Genomic DNA, 14993 nt, shown 5'->3' with positions numbered 1-14993 from the left:
GCCACCTGGCCCTGGCCCCAAGGGGGCTCCTCATTCAGATCTTCTCAGCAGTTTCTGGTTCTGAGTAACCTACATCTGGGCCCTCTGTCTTGTGGTTCTGGGTGTGGGTGGCAGATGGGGTGGGGGCCAAGGCAAGAAGCCTCTTCCTCAGGAGCTGGGGCTGCCAGGTGGCCCTCAAGGTGGGTGGCTATCTCGACTACAAACTCTGTCACTCCCCAAGCACTGGCTTGGCCCACGTGGATTTCCCCAGACTCAAGGGGCAGATGACAGGAAGGGGCTCTCCAGGGCTTCACTGCAGGGATAAGGCCAGAGGGTGGCCATGCAGTTAGAAGCTCCCAGCTTCTTGCAGGGAGCCTGAGCAATCAGCTCCCAGGGTGTCTGAGAGGAGAGGCAGGGGACCCAGGGGCCTCTTTGAAACCTCCTGAGTGAATGAAAGCAGAGGCTGGCTTCCTGGCGGAAGGCTCTGTCCTTGGAAGCCAGGCTCAGTTCATGTCCACATGCTCACCCTTCACTTAGTCTGGGATGATCTTCCCTTAAGCCTGGTCTGGTTGGCCAACTCCTATTCATCCTGCAAAACCCTTCTTGGAGTAACCTAATCCATCAAAGTGTTCTCCATAGCCCTGCCCCACCACACACACATCTATGTTTAGAGGACAGTACTGTCCAGGCCTCCTGCTACAGTGGGCACATTCCCTAGTGGGCTCAGAGAGGCCTCGGGTGGCCCTGCAGAATGAGAGTGGCAATTTCCTTAGGTGGCTCCTGTAATTATAACATGGCTTAGCAGCTACTTAGCTCTGACCACACACCAGGTACCGTGCTTGTCTCTGCGACATTCCCGGGTCAAGACAGCCATCTGCAGCCTCCTTTTAACTCAAGTATTTCTTGAGAACCTCTTATGTGCTAGCCCTGAGCTAAGTGCTGGATTCAAATCTGACCTTGGCCAAATCAGTCACCCCGTGCCAGCCTCCGTGTCTTTACCAGGCTTTCATAATTGCTCTGTGGAAAAGCAGAGTGTGGGGGGTAGGGGGTCTTCATTTCACCTATGGGCACAGAGAGGCCAGCGGGGACACATGGTGGAATCCAGAGCCCTGCACCAGAGGCTATGTCCAGGCAGCTGATAGCCACGGAGGAAGGTGGATGAAGAGCTCTGCCCGGGGCCTGGAAGGGCCTCCTCCCCCTCCCCCTCCTCCTCCCCCCATTCTCTCCACCCTCTGCCTATGGCATCCCCTGTATTAGAATATACATAAGGAGGACATTCACCTGAGCTCAGTGACCGTGACACTGCCTTCCCATAATCTGCCTGGCACTGTGGCCAGAGGCCTCCCTGGAGGGTCCTCTCAGCTTTGGGACCAGCAGAGCAAGGCAGTGTGGCTAACCTTGACCCCAGCATGCTGGCCTCTCCGCCTGGTTGGGCTGGCTCCTCTCCTGAGGACATCTCAGCTCTGCTGGCCATGCCCCTCTGTAACTCAGTGGGCCAGTGGTGAGGCAGGTCCATGGCCACGTGGAGCAGGTTCCCTCTGTGCTGTCTCCCAGGCCCTGCACATTCCTACTGTTGCCGGCTCCTCCCTCCAGCCACTGTTCTCTCAGGCCACGGCTCTGGCCATAGCATCCCTTCCACTTTGGCCTCCCTGTGGCTGGGCTTCCTCCTCCTGCCTGCCCTCCAGGCTATGGCCACAGGGACCTCTGAACAGGGCAGTTTGCCCACATCATCTCCTGCCTCAGCCCTCCGTGAGCCCCACAGCCCCCTCTGCACAGCTACACAAGGCACGGGTGTCCCCCTGGGACTCAGTGGCTGCTCTATCCCAGCAGGGCCCCTGGTCCCATAAGGCTGGAAAACACAGAGTCAAAGTTCACCAGCCATCCTTGCCTCCCCAGAGCTGTGCCTGCACTGTCTGCTGGACTCTTCAAAGCAGGATGTTTCCCAAACTTTTTTTTTTTTTCTTTGAGACGAAGTCTTGCTCTTGTTGCCCAGGCTGGAGTGCAGTGGCGCAATCTTGGCTCACTGCGACCTCTGCCTTCTGGTTTCAAGCGATTCTCCCGCCTCAGCTTCCTGAGTAGCTGGGATTACAGGCACCCACCATCATGCTCGGCTAATTTTTGTATTTTTAGTAGAGACGGGGTTTCACCATGTTGGCCAGGCTGGTCTCAAACTGCTGACCTCATGATCTGCCCGCCTCGGCCTCCCAAAGTTCTGGGATTAGAGGCATGAGCCACTGCGCCTGGCCTCCCAAACTTTTTTTTTTTAACTAACATTTTTGCAAAGCACTTCCCAGAGTTCCCAGGAACCCAGTCAAAGGAAGGCTGGCCCGCCGGGTGAACAGCCACCATCCTGCGGATTCCTACTATGTGGCAGGCATGTGCCGAGCCCTTCATGGGCTGGTGTCATTTGAGCCTCACATAGAGGCCAGGAGAGGAGGATCAGCACCTCAGCTCTGCAGAGGCAGGGGCCGAGAGAGAAGAGACTCAGAAACCACTGGCGGCACAGTAGGGTGAGGAAGGCAGAGCCGCTGCGGTGCTAGCCTGGCAGACAATCGTGGCCCTGGAATGCCAGGGTCCAGTGAGAGCTGCATGATGGATGCATGAATGTGGAGACCACATTGTAGTCCGACCCTGCTCTGTCCAGGTCCCGCAGCCTGTGCCCCAGCCCTGCCCTGCCCTGCCCCAGGCTCTCAAATCCCACCTTGTCTCCTTCTTCTGTCACACGCTGCCACCACTGTGTCACCTTGAGTTCTTGGGGACTCTGAGCCTCTAGGCAGGCAGCTAGGCTCTGGCAGGGAGCCAGGAACCTGCCCTGGTGTGTGTGTGGGGGGGTCTCAGGCCAGATGTCCATCCCCTACCCTCCCAACCAGGGGATCTGCAGCTCAGAGAGACATCCCAGCCCACCTGCTGTGGTGGGCAGGCATGGGAAGACGCAGCAGCTCCCATGGGAAAGTCGGGCACCCAGGGTGGGGAGGACAAAGGCTGGTGAGCCCTGCTATGGGACCTCCATGGAGGCAGCGCTGCCACAGCTGCAGCTCTGGGATGCCCACCTCCTGGCTGGGCTGTGGCAGGACCCCTTGCTGCCCCACCAGACGGGGACCTGCCCTCCTGTTAGGTTCAGATGCTTGCTTCTATCCCCATCTCCCATCCTTCCCCATCCCCCCTTTCCTTCTACTAAACGTGCACTTTAGGGTGGGAGAGGGGCATGCCATTCCAGGGGCTGTGCCCGGCATTTTCTATACATCCTCACAGGAAGCCACGGGGCAGGTGCCCTTCTGCCCATTTCAAAGATGAAGTATCTGAGACTCAGAGAGGTAGAGCAAACTGTCAAAAGTTGCACAGCTGGAAAGTGGTGGAGCTGGGACTTGAACCCTGGACCCTGTGACCCTAAAGGGCCACATCAGTATCTGTGCCCTACGGCCCCGAGCACCCTCCATTCTGAGAAACGTTTGTTGAGTGAATAAAGTAGAAAGCCCCAAATCACAGCAGCTCCCAGGAGGGACTGACATCAGTACTCACCCCACCAAACCCACTCACTCAGGCTGAGGTCCAGCCCTCCCTCCCCGTGGGTCTCTCGCCATCCTACTCACCTTCCCCCAAGTCTCCAGCCACACTGCACTCACCCTTGCCCACACACCTGCCTCCTTCGTAGCCACCCTTCAGCACAGTGGCACCTGTACAAGCCCTCAGGCTGGGCCAGCGTCTTCCCCCGGCTTCCCGAGCCCCAGGCTTCCCTCTGCGAAAGTTCCAATCACACCATGGCTCTATGTCTTCTGACCAGCCTGCCCCATCAGACTGAGTGTCCCAGAGGGGAGAGGCTGAGTCTTACTATTATTATTTTGAGACGGAGTTTCGCTCTTGTTGCCCAGGCTGGAATGCAATGGGGCGATCTCGGCTCACGGCAACCTGCGCCTCCTGGGTTCAAGCGCTTCTCCTCCCTCAGCCTCCTCAGTAGCTGGGATTACAGGTATGCACCACAATGCCTAGCTAATTTTTTTTTTTTTTGTATTTTTAGTAGAGATGGGGCTTCTCCATGTTGGTCCGGTTGGTCTCAAACTCCTGACCTCAGGTGATCCACCCACCTTCGCCTCCCAAGGTGCTGGGATTACAGGCATGAGTCACTGCACCTGGCCGAGGCTGTGTCTTTGTGGCAGTTGCCCCCCAGTGTTACTGGGCTCTCAGTGCACACTCAGAGTCACTGGAGGGACTCTAAAAATTTGAAAAATACAAAAACGATGGAAGAAGAAACAAACCACCAGAGAAATTACTGCTCCCCATCTCAGTACGTTTCATTTGGGTCTTTTTTCATTTGGGTTTCAATTGCATTGTCTGTGCATTTGTGGGACACCACTGTAAGCATCCTAAGAACACAAGCCTGCCCCTGCCCGCCTCCCTCGCAGGAATAAATGCTGCGTTTGCAGAATGGACCTGGGGTGGCCCCACGCATCTCCTGAGGTCTAGGAGAGCGGGGAGTCACTCAGGGTGGTCACTCAGCTACAAGGGGAGAGGCTCAGATCTGGAGGCCGGTGCTCCTGACCCCCCAGGGCGCTGACTCCCATGGCAGTCTCTTTCAAGGCCCCAGAAATCTTAATTTTCCACTGTCCAGCTGACCATCCATCATCCTGGAAGGCCAGGAAACCAGAGGCCCCGCCTGCACAGATGGTTCACAGAAGCAGCGAGTGCCCCACCCGCGTGCACCCCGCAGGCTTCCTCCTGTCCCCTAACGCAGGTGCCCTGATGTCTGTCACTCACTCGTGCTCTCCATTCATCGAAGGCTGCTGGGGTCCCATTCTGTGCCAGCCCCTAGCTGAGCCCTGGGACCCAGAGATGAATCACACAGAGCAGCCCCAGGCTGTCGGGGAGACCTGGGAACAGGACAGAGAAGCTCTGCATGACATGCGCTGGCCCAAAGGCATAAGCAGAGCCCAGGGTGAGATGGCACTGGGAGGGCCGTGGGTCCGCCCGGCCTGCGGTGAACAGGAGGCAGCCAGGAAGGCTTTCTAGAGGAGGATGCCTTCCAGCGGCGGCTTAAAGAACTAGCAGGCAGGGCGCAGTGGCTCACACCTGTAATCCCGGCACTTTGGGAGGCAGAGGTGGGTGGATCACCTGAGATCGGGAGTTTGAGACCAGCCTGGCCAACATGGTGAAACTCCATCTCTACTAAAAATACAAAAGTAAGCCAGGTGTGGTGGCGCGCGCCTGTAATCCCAGCTACTCGGGAGGCTCAGGCAGGAGAATCGCTGGAGGCGGAGGTCGCAGTGAGCCGAGATTGCGCCACTGCACTCCAGCCTGAACAACAAGAGTGATACTCCAGCTCAAAAAAAAAAAAAAAAAAAAAAAAAAAGAGCCAGCAGAAGCCCAGCAGGTGAAGGATGACAGGAAAATCAGACTAGGCGTAGGAATGGCAGGAGGAAGGCCCAGAGGAGAGAAGGCTGAGAGTGAGCAGGAAGAGACTGCATGTCCGGGCAGGTGGTGAGCGGGTGCAACAAGGGCCCAGCCCAGGACTGGGCATTGGAGATGACCTGACCACCCACAGGGTTCTCATCAAGAGCCTGCATGCAGCCCGCTCCCTCTCACAGCTGCTGCATGCGTGATTCTGGGGACCAGCACTTCCCTTCAGAACTCTAAGCACCTTAGGCAAAACTTCCACCTTAAAACCAGCCGGTCCTTGAGGCCCCCAGCACCAGCTCCTGGTTATTCACTGGACAAGCCAATGCGAAACCTGCCAGGGCCTCTCTGGAAACTGGAGCCGGTGCAAAGGCTGATCCGTGCCCGCAGGCTTTGGTGGATGTGAGGCCGTGATCAAGAATAAGGACACAGGTGTGATCCTTGCTTGCTCAGAGAAAAAGCCAAGTTTATCCTGAATTCACAAATTAGAGACTGAGGCTCAGAGAGGTGAAGCACCTGTCCAAGGTCACACAGCATGTGAGCAGGCCCAGGCACTGAGCCCACCCCTCTGATTCTCCTTACCATGGCATAAGCTCCCCTAGGGCAGGTCCATCTGACACGTCCCCCGCTGGTCCCTGGAGCCTTGAGCGCTGGCCCGTGGCCAGGGCACCCAGAATGTTTTTTATGAATGAGTGAACAAAAGAATCTGAACCCCCCCTGCCCTTCGTCCCACCCCACGCAGCAGTAGGAAGAAGCCATCTGCTACTGTTTTTTGTTATTGCTGCTACTCTAAAAATCAAAAGCACAAACCTGAAGTCACAGCACTGTGTCACATCAGGGCGGACAGACACCCCAGTCCTGATTCAGGGCTGAAACGGAGTGGGGTTCCTCCGGGGCAGGGGCACATAGCAGGGTCTTGGAGTCAGACAGACCAGGGCTAAACCTCTGCTCAGCCGCTAAGGGCTACGAGACCCTACACGCCGCGCCCCCTCTCCACGCCCAGGCGTCCCCACCGCTAAAACCAGACGCAAAGAGTGCCTACCTTGCTGGGTGCCGAGAGGACTCAGGAGGTGGGATGCTGCCAGGGTGGGCACAGGTGGAATCCTAGCCCACGGGTCTCCTCTGCCTGCGACCTTGGCTGAGGTCTGCACCCTCCTGGGGCTGAGCTCTGAAACCCTGCTCAGCACTAAGCACGCTGGATGCCTGGCCCTGTGGGCAGCCGAATGGCTTACACATTAGGAGGTGTTCGCATGGCCAAAGGGCAGAGGGGGCCCAGGAGCTGGAGGGCAGGTGGCTCACTGGGCTCCCCCATGACTCAGCAGAACTCAGGCTGCAGGCTCGGGTGGGGTCTGCCCCCGACTGCACCCTGTGCAGGGAAGCCCAGCTGCTGGCTGATAAATATTTTATCACTGCTCACAGAGCAGTCCCCAGGAAGGCGCCTGCAGCCTCCAAGCCCACAGAGCACCCCTTCCTGCCTGGACAGAAGGAACTGGCCAGGTCCAAGGTGCAGGGTGGGGTCAGGAGCCCAGACAGCTCATTCCTGCCCTGCTGACTTCAGGTCAGCTCAGCACACGCCCCTAAGCCCCACCCACACTCCACTCCGCCCCATGTTGGGTGCTGGGCTCAGACTGCTATGCCCCTTGGACAGCCCCCCTCCTCCTCTTCACCCCACCTAGGACACCAGCCCTCTGCCCGTTGGCCCAGTCAAACCCCCCATCCTGCTGGCCCAGGGCCATTGCCACCTCCTTTAGGAAGCATTCCTGGATCCTCCCTTTCTGTTGTGTGACTGAGGGGAGGCCCATCACACTCTCTGAGCCAGTTTTTTCTTTTCTTTTCTTCTCTTCTCTTCTTTTTCTTTCTTTCTCTTCTCTTCTTTTTCTTTCTTTCTCTTTCTTTTTTTTTTTTGAGACAGGGTCTCACTCTGTTGCCCAGGCTGAAAAGCAGTGGTGCAATCATAGCTCACTGCAGCCTTGGCCTCCCGGGCTCAGGTGATCCTCCCACCTCAGCCTCCCGAGTAGCTAAGACCACAAGTGCATGCCACCATGCCCGGCTCACTCATTTTTTTTGTATTTTTAATAGAGACTGGGTCTTGCTATGTTGCCCAGGCTTGGCTCAAACTCCTGGGCTCAAGTGATCTGCCCGCCTTGACCTCCTAAAGTGCTGGGGTTACTGACGTGAGCCACTGCGCCCAGCCTTTTTTGTTTTTGATTTTTCTTTTTCTTTTCACTGTCCCAGGTTCAGTAACTTGCCCATCTGAGCCAGTTTCTACAACGGAGCTAAGGATCCCCGCTCATGGGGGACAAAATGAGATTGTGCCAATCAAGTTCTCCCAGCACCTCGCCCACACAGAGACTCATTCTATTTGGGGGAAACCGAACATCAGGAATCAAATCATAAACATGACTGAGTGTGGCTAGGAGTGGGGTACAGGACTGCAGAGAATCTGGCTCCTGTCTGCAAGGATCCACAATTTAATCAGGATATGTGACCCAAATAATAATAATAATAATAACAACAACAGTAACAATAGCCACCGAGTTTTAAGCCCCGCCACATGCCAGACACTTCACATCCCATCTCCTCGTTTACTCCTCCCAGAACCCCTAGGACATGGGTTGCTTCTTGCTCCCATTTGACAGCAGAGCAGGAAACTGAGATGCAGAGAGGGTGAGAGCCCTGCCTGGGGTAACACAGCTTTTCACATCATTGTGCACGTGAAGGCCCCACTGAAAGGGGGGCTCCAAGACAAATGACAGAACATCCATGGGACAGATACTGTGCAGCTGCTAAAAACTCAGCATGACTGCTCATGAGCTCCTGGGCTGCTTAGGGACAGGGAAGATGCTCACGATATCACATCCAGTGAAAAAAGCAGAACAGGCCAGACGTGGTGGCTCATGCCTGTAATCCCAGCACTTTGGGAGGCCAAGGCAGGAGGAAAGTTTGAGCCTAGGAGTTCAAAACCAGCCTGGGCAATGTGGCAAAACCCCATTTCTTTCTTTCTTTTTTTTTTGAGACAGCGTCTTGCTCTGTCACCTGGGCTGGAGTGCAGTGGCGAGATCTCGGCTCACTGCAACCTCTGCCTCCCAGGTTCAAGCAATTCTCCTGCCTCAGCCTCCCGAGTAGCTGGGATTACAGGTATACACCACCATGCCCGGCTAATTTTTGTATTTTTTAGTAGAGACTGGGTTTCACCATGTTGGCCAAGCTGGTCTTGAACTTTTTTTTTTTCTTTTTTTTTTAGACGGAGTCTCTGTCTGTCGCCCAGGGTGGAGTGCAGTGGCGATCTTGGCTCACTGCAACCTCTGCCTCCCGGGTTCACGCCATTCTCCTGCCTCAGCCTCCTTAGTAGCTGGGACTACAGGTGCCCGCCACCACGCCCAGCTAATTTTTGTATTTTTAGTGGAGACGGGGTTTCACCGTGTTAGCCAGGATGGTCTCGATCTCCTGACCTTGTGATCCGCCCGCCTCAGCCTCCCAAAGTGCTGGGATTACAGGCGTGAGCCACCGCACTCGGCCTGGTCTTGAACTCTTGACCTCAGGCGATCCACCCACCTCGGCCTCCTAAAGTGCTGGGGTTACAGGCATAAGCCACCGCGCCCGGCTGCAAAATCTCATTTCTACAAAAAAACAAAAATAAAAATAAACCTAAAAAAACAAAAAACAAAAACCAAAAACAAATAAAAACATTGGCAGGGTGTGGTGGTGCATGCCTGTGGTCCCAGCTACCTGGAATGTGGTGATTGTGCCACTGCACTCCAGCCTGGGCGAAAGAGCAAGGCACTGTCTAAAAAAAAAAAAAAAAAAAAAGAAAAGAAAAGAAGAAGAAAGCAGGATACAGAACCGTAGAGCTGTAGGTGTGGTGCTGCAATGACGCTATGCAACAGGACTTCTACCTCAGAACAAATTGACTGGAAATGAATATGTTTAGGGAGAGAGGCTGCAGGCAGAATCAGAGCCCGTTCTCCAGACTCTGTCCAATATGGTGATGTTGGTTTTATGTTTAAAATTTCCCTTAGAAAGAGGATTTGTCCACCCCAAGGCTTTTTGAGCAGCTACTGTCTGTCCTCTTTGTTGGGCATTGTTCTCCTCTCGCAGCCTCAGGTGTGGCCTGTGGAAGGCATAAGTAGAACATGGGCCCACCCTCTCCCAGCCGTAGGTAGATCTCCTGGCCCCTCCACCACGGCACAGCCAAAGCCACGCTCAGGATCTTCTCCCTGTCTTCCCTTGCCACGTGAGGTAGATTTACCAGGGACCATCACCACCACCCACCCAAGCCCTAGACTAACAGTCATAGGGGCTTAGAGAGTAGTGAGCTCTCCGTTACTGAGAATAATCAAGTAGGGAGCCACACGTCTATCCACCAAGAAGTGGCCACAACGGATGGCTTTCTGTTCATCTAAATCAGACCCAAATGCCTTACCAGTGGGTGACCTTGGACAAGATACTGATATCTTTGTATCCTACCTTCCTGGTCTGTACAATGGGATGAGGATAGAACAGTGAACTCAGAGGCCGTTCAGAGGGTTAAAAGAGGGCAAGTAGGTAAACTTCTAAGATGCTGTCCAGTGCCTCCCAAGAGCTGCCTAGGCACTGGCCATTATTATTTGGCAGCTTTATCCTACTCACCCCAGGAGCTATGCAGGCAGAAATCAAAATTCCTGTTTCACAGATGAGAAAACTGAGGCACGGACAGTAACACCCTCAGACTCAAAGGGGCTGTAAGCAGTGGAACCAGGGCCAGAACTTGGGTCTTCTGGCACTAAGTGGGGACTATGCCCCCAGGCTAGGTCCTCTCTCCCTTCATGTCTCTGGCCTGGATTCTCTTCTGGGGACTAGGTGGATTACTTTTGCTGGGGAAACTGCTTTTGCAACCCAGTGAAGGCCTTTAACCAACCCAGCAGATGGCACAGAAAGCATAGCCTTAAGAACCTTCCAGAAAATGAGCAGGACTCATGCTGGGGTCAGAGGAGCCCACCATGGTGGTTCCTGATGGCAAGGCTCTGTGGCGGTATTTCCCGACCTTCGCGCATGCTGTGTGGTGGGGTGGAGCATGCAGACCCAGGTTTGAGTCCCAGCCCTGCCCCCTTGCTATGGCTCTGGGCAGTCACTTGGTCTCCCTGAGCCTCAGTTTGCCCACCTGTCAACTGGGCAGGGCCACGCCCACCTCGTGGGCTGGCTGGGAGGAGTAGGTGAGACAGTGCCTGCGAAGGTCTATGCACAGGGGCTGGCTAGCAGGACAGGAGCTCAGAAGATGGCAGGCAGCCCCTCCCTTCCAGAGGGGAGCCCACTCTTGGGAGTCAGAACTCAGGACAGCAATGTCCCCTGTACCGAGACAAATACGTGTGTTTTCTTGACATCTTTTATTTTATTTATTTATTTATTTATTTAGAGACAGTGTCTCACTCTGTCTTGCCCAGGCTGGAGTGCACTCGCGCAATCTCAGCTCACTACAGCCTCTGCCTCCTGGGTTCAAGCAATTCTCCTGTCTCAGCCTCTCAAGTAGCTGGGACTACAGGCATGTGCCACCACGCCTGGCTAATTTTGTATTTTTAGTAGAGATGGGGTTTCACCATGCTGGCCAGCCTGCTCTCGAACTCCTGACCCCAGGTGATCCACCTGCCTCAACCTCCCAAACTGCTGGGATTACAGGGATGAGCCACCGTGCCCGGCCATCTTGACATCTTTTAAACAAGGACTTGGCCCCGCCCCATCCCCACTTGCCCCAGCATGTGGGTACTGCTGTAACACAATAGCAAACTCCATCTCTGTCCCTACTCCTCTGGGGCAGGGGACAGAAGGGCACAGGCATCAGTTGAGGGCTTCCTTGTGCCAGGCCCAGAGTGAGCACTGTATTCATCTCATTGCCTGTACCCTTAGGGCCACCCCAACATTAACATTAATACCAATACCAACACCACGGCTGATGCCAAGGCAGGGTTATCACAGGATCACGACACTACAAGACCACAGCACTACAAGACTAGGCACCACAAGGCTATGTCACTAGAAGAGCACATCACTATAGCAAGACCACATGGCTACAGAATGACATTACTACTTTACACAACTCACAGGGAACAGTCCTAACTGGGACCGTTCAAGCCCAACATGAAGTCACTTAACTCTCACAGCAGCCTACAGCCTAGAGTGCGGCAGGAATCACTATTTCTTCGATGAAGAAGTGGAGGCAGACAGAGGTTAAGTAACTTGCCAAGATCTCCTGAGAGGTGGGACAGGATTCGAACCCAGGCAGCTGGCTCCAGAACCCACCCCCTCAGTCGCCTAAGCTGTTTATTCCAATCTGCACCTTGCAATGAGAGAACTGACGCTCAGGGAGCTTAGACAGTCTTCCCACGGTAGGTGGCCCTAACTCTGGGATCCCTAACCTTTCCCCTCTCCCTGGCTCCTGAAGGCTCCTCCTGCTGGGCCACCAGAAGCTGAGGGTCCGAGGGTCTGCAGCCAAGCCTCTGGGTGGCAGCAGCACCAGGGCTGCTCTCCCAGACTGAGGGTTTCTGAAGTCACCGAGAAATATGCTCACCAGACTTCCAAGCCCCCGTGCCACCACGTGCTCCCCAGCAAGATTCAATTTTAAGACACAAGAAAAAAGAGAGATGTGGTTAAAATAAAAAATGAGGGCTGTCTTGTCACCAAGAAGCCACCTCTTTGTTCAGCTAAACCATGTCTTCATAATGGCCCAAGATTCTGATTCACATTTCTTGCGTCTAATCCAAGAGATGGCTGGTCCTGTTCAGCACTGGCCCCCTGCGGCCCCCCTGGGCTTCAGGATGAGGGTCTTGAAGCAGGATGCCCTGACCCTGCTGTTTGAGCCTGTGGGCGACCCACACAGCCATCTGATCTGGATAGCACCGCATTCACACGGCATCGGTAGCCTGTCCGTTTCTGCGTGGGTCTTTCTATCTTGAGGGGACCTCCTTCCATCTGTGGGGCCTGGGGAAGGCCTTCATGAATGAGTAAATGAATGAATGAATGAATGCCTCTCCTTCTCTACGGGAGTCTCATGAGAGCTCTGTTCTTCTCACACATGTCCCAGAAGACGGTTTTGTTCACATCCACAAACGTCCACAACTTGGGGCACCCGGAGAGGGGCTGGTGTTCCTATTTCCTTCTCGTCACCCGCCCCTCCTGGTGTCTGTGCCCCTGACTTCCTGGGCATGAGCACGAAAGCTGGCACCACACCACCTGCCTCTGCCAGGCGGTTCTGCGTTACCATCCCCAGGCCTTTTAGGCCATCCATTAGAAACAAAAAACCCATTAGCTCACAAATGTTTCTGCACAGGCTGCTTTCCCTGCTGGTGAGGAATTAAGTCCATGCGAGTGTCCCCATCGCCACCCAGTTAAAACAGCCAAGACACAGAAGTGCCAGCCCTTCCCACGGCTGATCCACCCACACCATGGTGTGCTTGCGACGTGGGGCACCACACTTCTTTGGACCTCCCTGACTGCCCCTGTGGGTGGATGAGTGGGGGTAATATGATGATCCCCAGTTTTCAGGTGAGTAACCCAAGGACCAGAGAAGCAAAGTGACCTGTCCAGGGCCACACAGCCAGCCAGTGCTGGAGCTGGGATCCTGACTCAGGCCTGCTGGACTTCACGGCAATCCCCGCCCCACAATTTAAACAAAGGGCTCAGAATCCCAGACTGCTCAGCAGGAAAGGCCCCTGGGGAGGCCATAACCTCCTCTGACTGCTGGGGGACTTGGGCTCCAAGAGGGGAGCAGCTTGCTCAGGGACACAGCAAAGTTGTAGACCCCAGGATGGGCCCTTCTTGGTCCTCTTCGCTGCCCGCCAGCCAGAGGGAGGTAGATGACTTTGTCCCCCTCATCCCATGTTACCACCCAGCGGTGCTCACACCTTAATGTGCATTAGAATGACGATGGGGGACTTACAAAATGCAGATTCCTGGTGCCCCCTTACCAGCTCAGGACAGGGACCAGGAATTGACATTTTATCAAGCACTGTCATCAACGAGGATGATCTGGGGGTCCAGGACCTCACTTGGAGAGCCCCAGCTTACCCCCAGGATTCTCGAGGCTGCGCCCAGTGCAGAAGGCCCGAGGGGCCACAGGGAGGCGCCCTCCCTCCTCCAGATCCAGCCCAGGGAATAGGACTTACCACCCTCCCACCGAGAGCATCACTAATCACCTTGCAGCTGGGCCACCCCACGCGGTCCTCATGGCCTCTGTCCACAGATGTCACTCCCACCCATGCCAGTGGTAGGGAAGTGGAGGCCGCTTGGAGGAAGTGACCCAGTCACTGGGACCACATCCTGTGTGTGACCTTTGGACCTGGGACCCTCCCCCAGCCTTCTACCTTGGCTCTGGTGGAAAAAAATCTTAGAAAGCGTCAGGCTCTGCTCATGGGAACAGGGTCTAGAAATCCATCTGATTAGGTCAGTGGCGCAGACCCGTGGCCAGGCAGACCTGCCCAGTGTCCCCACCTGCCACGGGATGGTGAGGGTGTCTCCTCAGGCTCTGACCTTACAGACCGCTAAGCGCTCCAGCCCTGGAGCCTCTGCCCCGGGGTCTGCCTGCTGCCTCCACCTGCCCCCACCCACTCTGCAGGGCCAGCTACCAGCCAGGAAGTGGCTGGAGGCCCAGGCCAGAGGCCAGAGGGGTGGGGGCCACAGGCTGGGCCAGGACAGGGCTCAGAAAGGAAGGGGGTCCCCCATCCTCGACCATCTTTGTTTGCCCTATTAAGGGGAGCAATGGCGAGGGAGGGGAGAGCTGCCATGGGGAGGGAGCGGTGTCGGGGAAGGAGATGGGGACACGGGGCGGCTGGACGGAGACCCACCCACATAGACGCGGACAAACTCAGAGATAGAGGGAAGGGGGCGGGGCGGGGGGCGCGCGACAGAGGCTGGGAGAGAACGAGCTCGGGAGGTCCCGGGAGACTGGGGTGGGAGAGCCTGGACCCTCATCCAAGGGGGCCGCCCCTGCCCCGCAGATTCCGTCCGGCCCCTGCCCCGCAGATTCCGTCCGACCCCTACCCCACCCTACGGCCCCGCAGTCGGCGTCGCGCGCGCGCCCCTACGCGCGCACACACATGCGCGCGCCGCTCCGCCGGCACCGCCCCGGGGCCCCCCTTCCGCAGGGGCGCGCGTGCCGCCCCCCAACCCCAGCCACCCGGTCCCCTCTCCGGCCAGCCCTCTGGACCCGTAGCCGCCGCTCACCTCGGTCCGCGCGCCGCCGCCGCCGCCACCGCGCAGAGCCGGAGCCGGAGCCCGGGGCCGGGGGAGGGGGCCGCGGAGGCCCCGCCCCGCCCCGCTCCGCCGCGTCCCGCCCCTCGGGCCCGCGCGGGGGCGCCCGCAGCCGCCGCAGCCCCCAGGGACTCGGGGCGCTGCAGGAGAGACTCGCCCAAGTGCTGCAAGCGGGTTTGCGGGCACGCCCACCCGAGTCCGCCGGAGCTGGGGGCTGGCGCTTGGAGCCCCTCCCGGCCTCCGCCCCTGAGCACTGCGCAGGCTGTGGGTGGCGCCCGCCGGGGCAGGGGGCGTCCCGGGTCACCCGGCGGCCCGGATCGGCCCGTGACGCCCTCACCCCACCCCTCGGCGGGCCGCAAACGTCCAGAGAGCGCCCCGTCCCCAAGCCCCGACCTGAGCGGGGCGCT

The 14993-nt window shown here is 56.8% G+C and overlaps 1 protein-coding gene across 1 annotated transcript in view; it reads right to left on the bottom strand.

Annotated features, from left to right (window-relative positions):
* The window catches only part of PRR5 (proline rich 5), a 69957-nt gene extending 55341 nt beyond the window's left edge, over positions 1 to 14616 (bottom strand). Inside the window, exon 1 of the mRNA XM_058430984.1 lies at positions 14560 to 14616. The gene's annotated coding sequence lies outside the window, so the exon portion shown is untranslated. The remainder of the gene's footprint in view (positions 1 to 14559) is intronic.
* Positions 14617 to 14993: the final 377 nt, after the last annotated feature.

This window comes from Hylobates moloch, unplaced genomic scaffold, assembly GCF_009828535.3.
Source record: "Hylobates moloch isolate HMO894 unplaced genomic scaffold, HMol_V3 SCAFFOLD_19, whole genome shotgun sequence".
In the NCBI taxonomy this organism is placed as follows: Eukaryota; Metazoa; Chordata; class Mammalia; order Primates; family Hylobatidae; genus Hylobates; species Hylobates moloch.
Note: the sequence above shows the minus strand (reverse complement) of the source record. Positions and strands in the feature narration are given on the sequence as shown.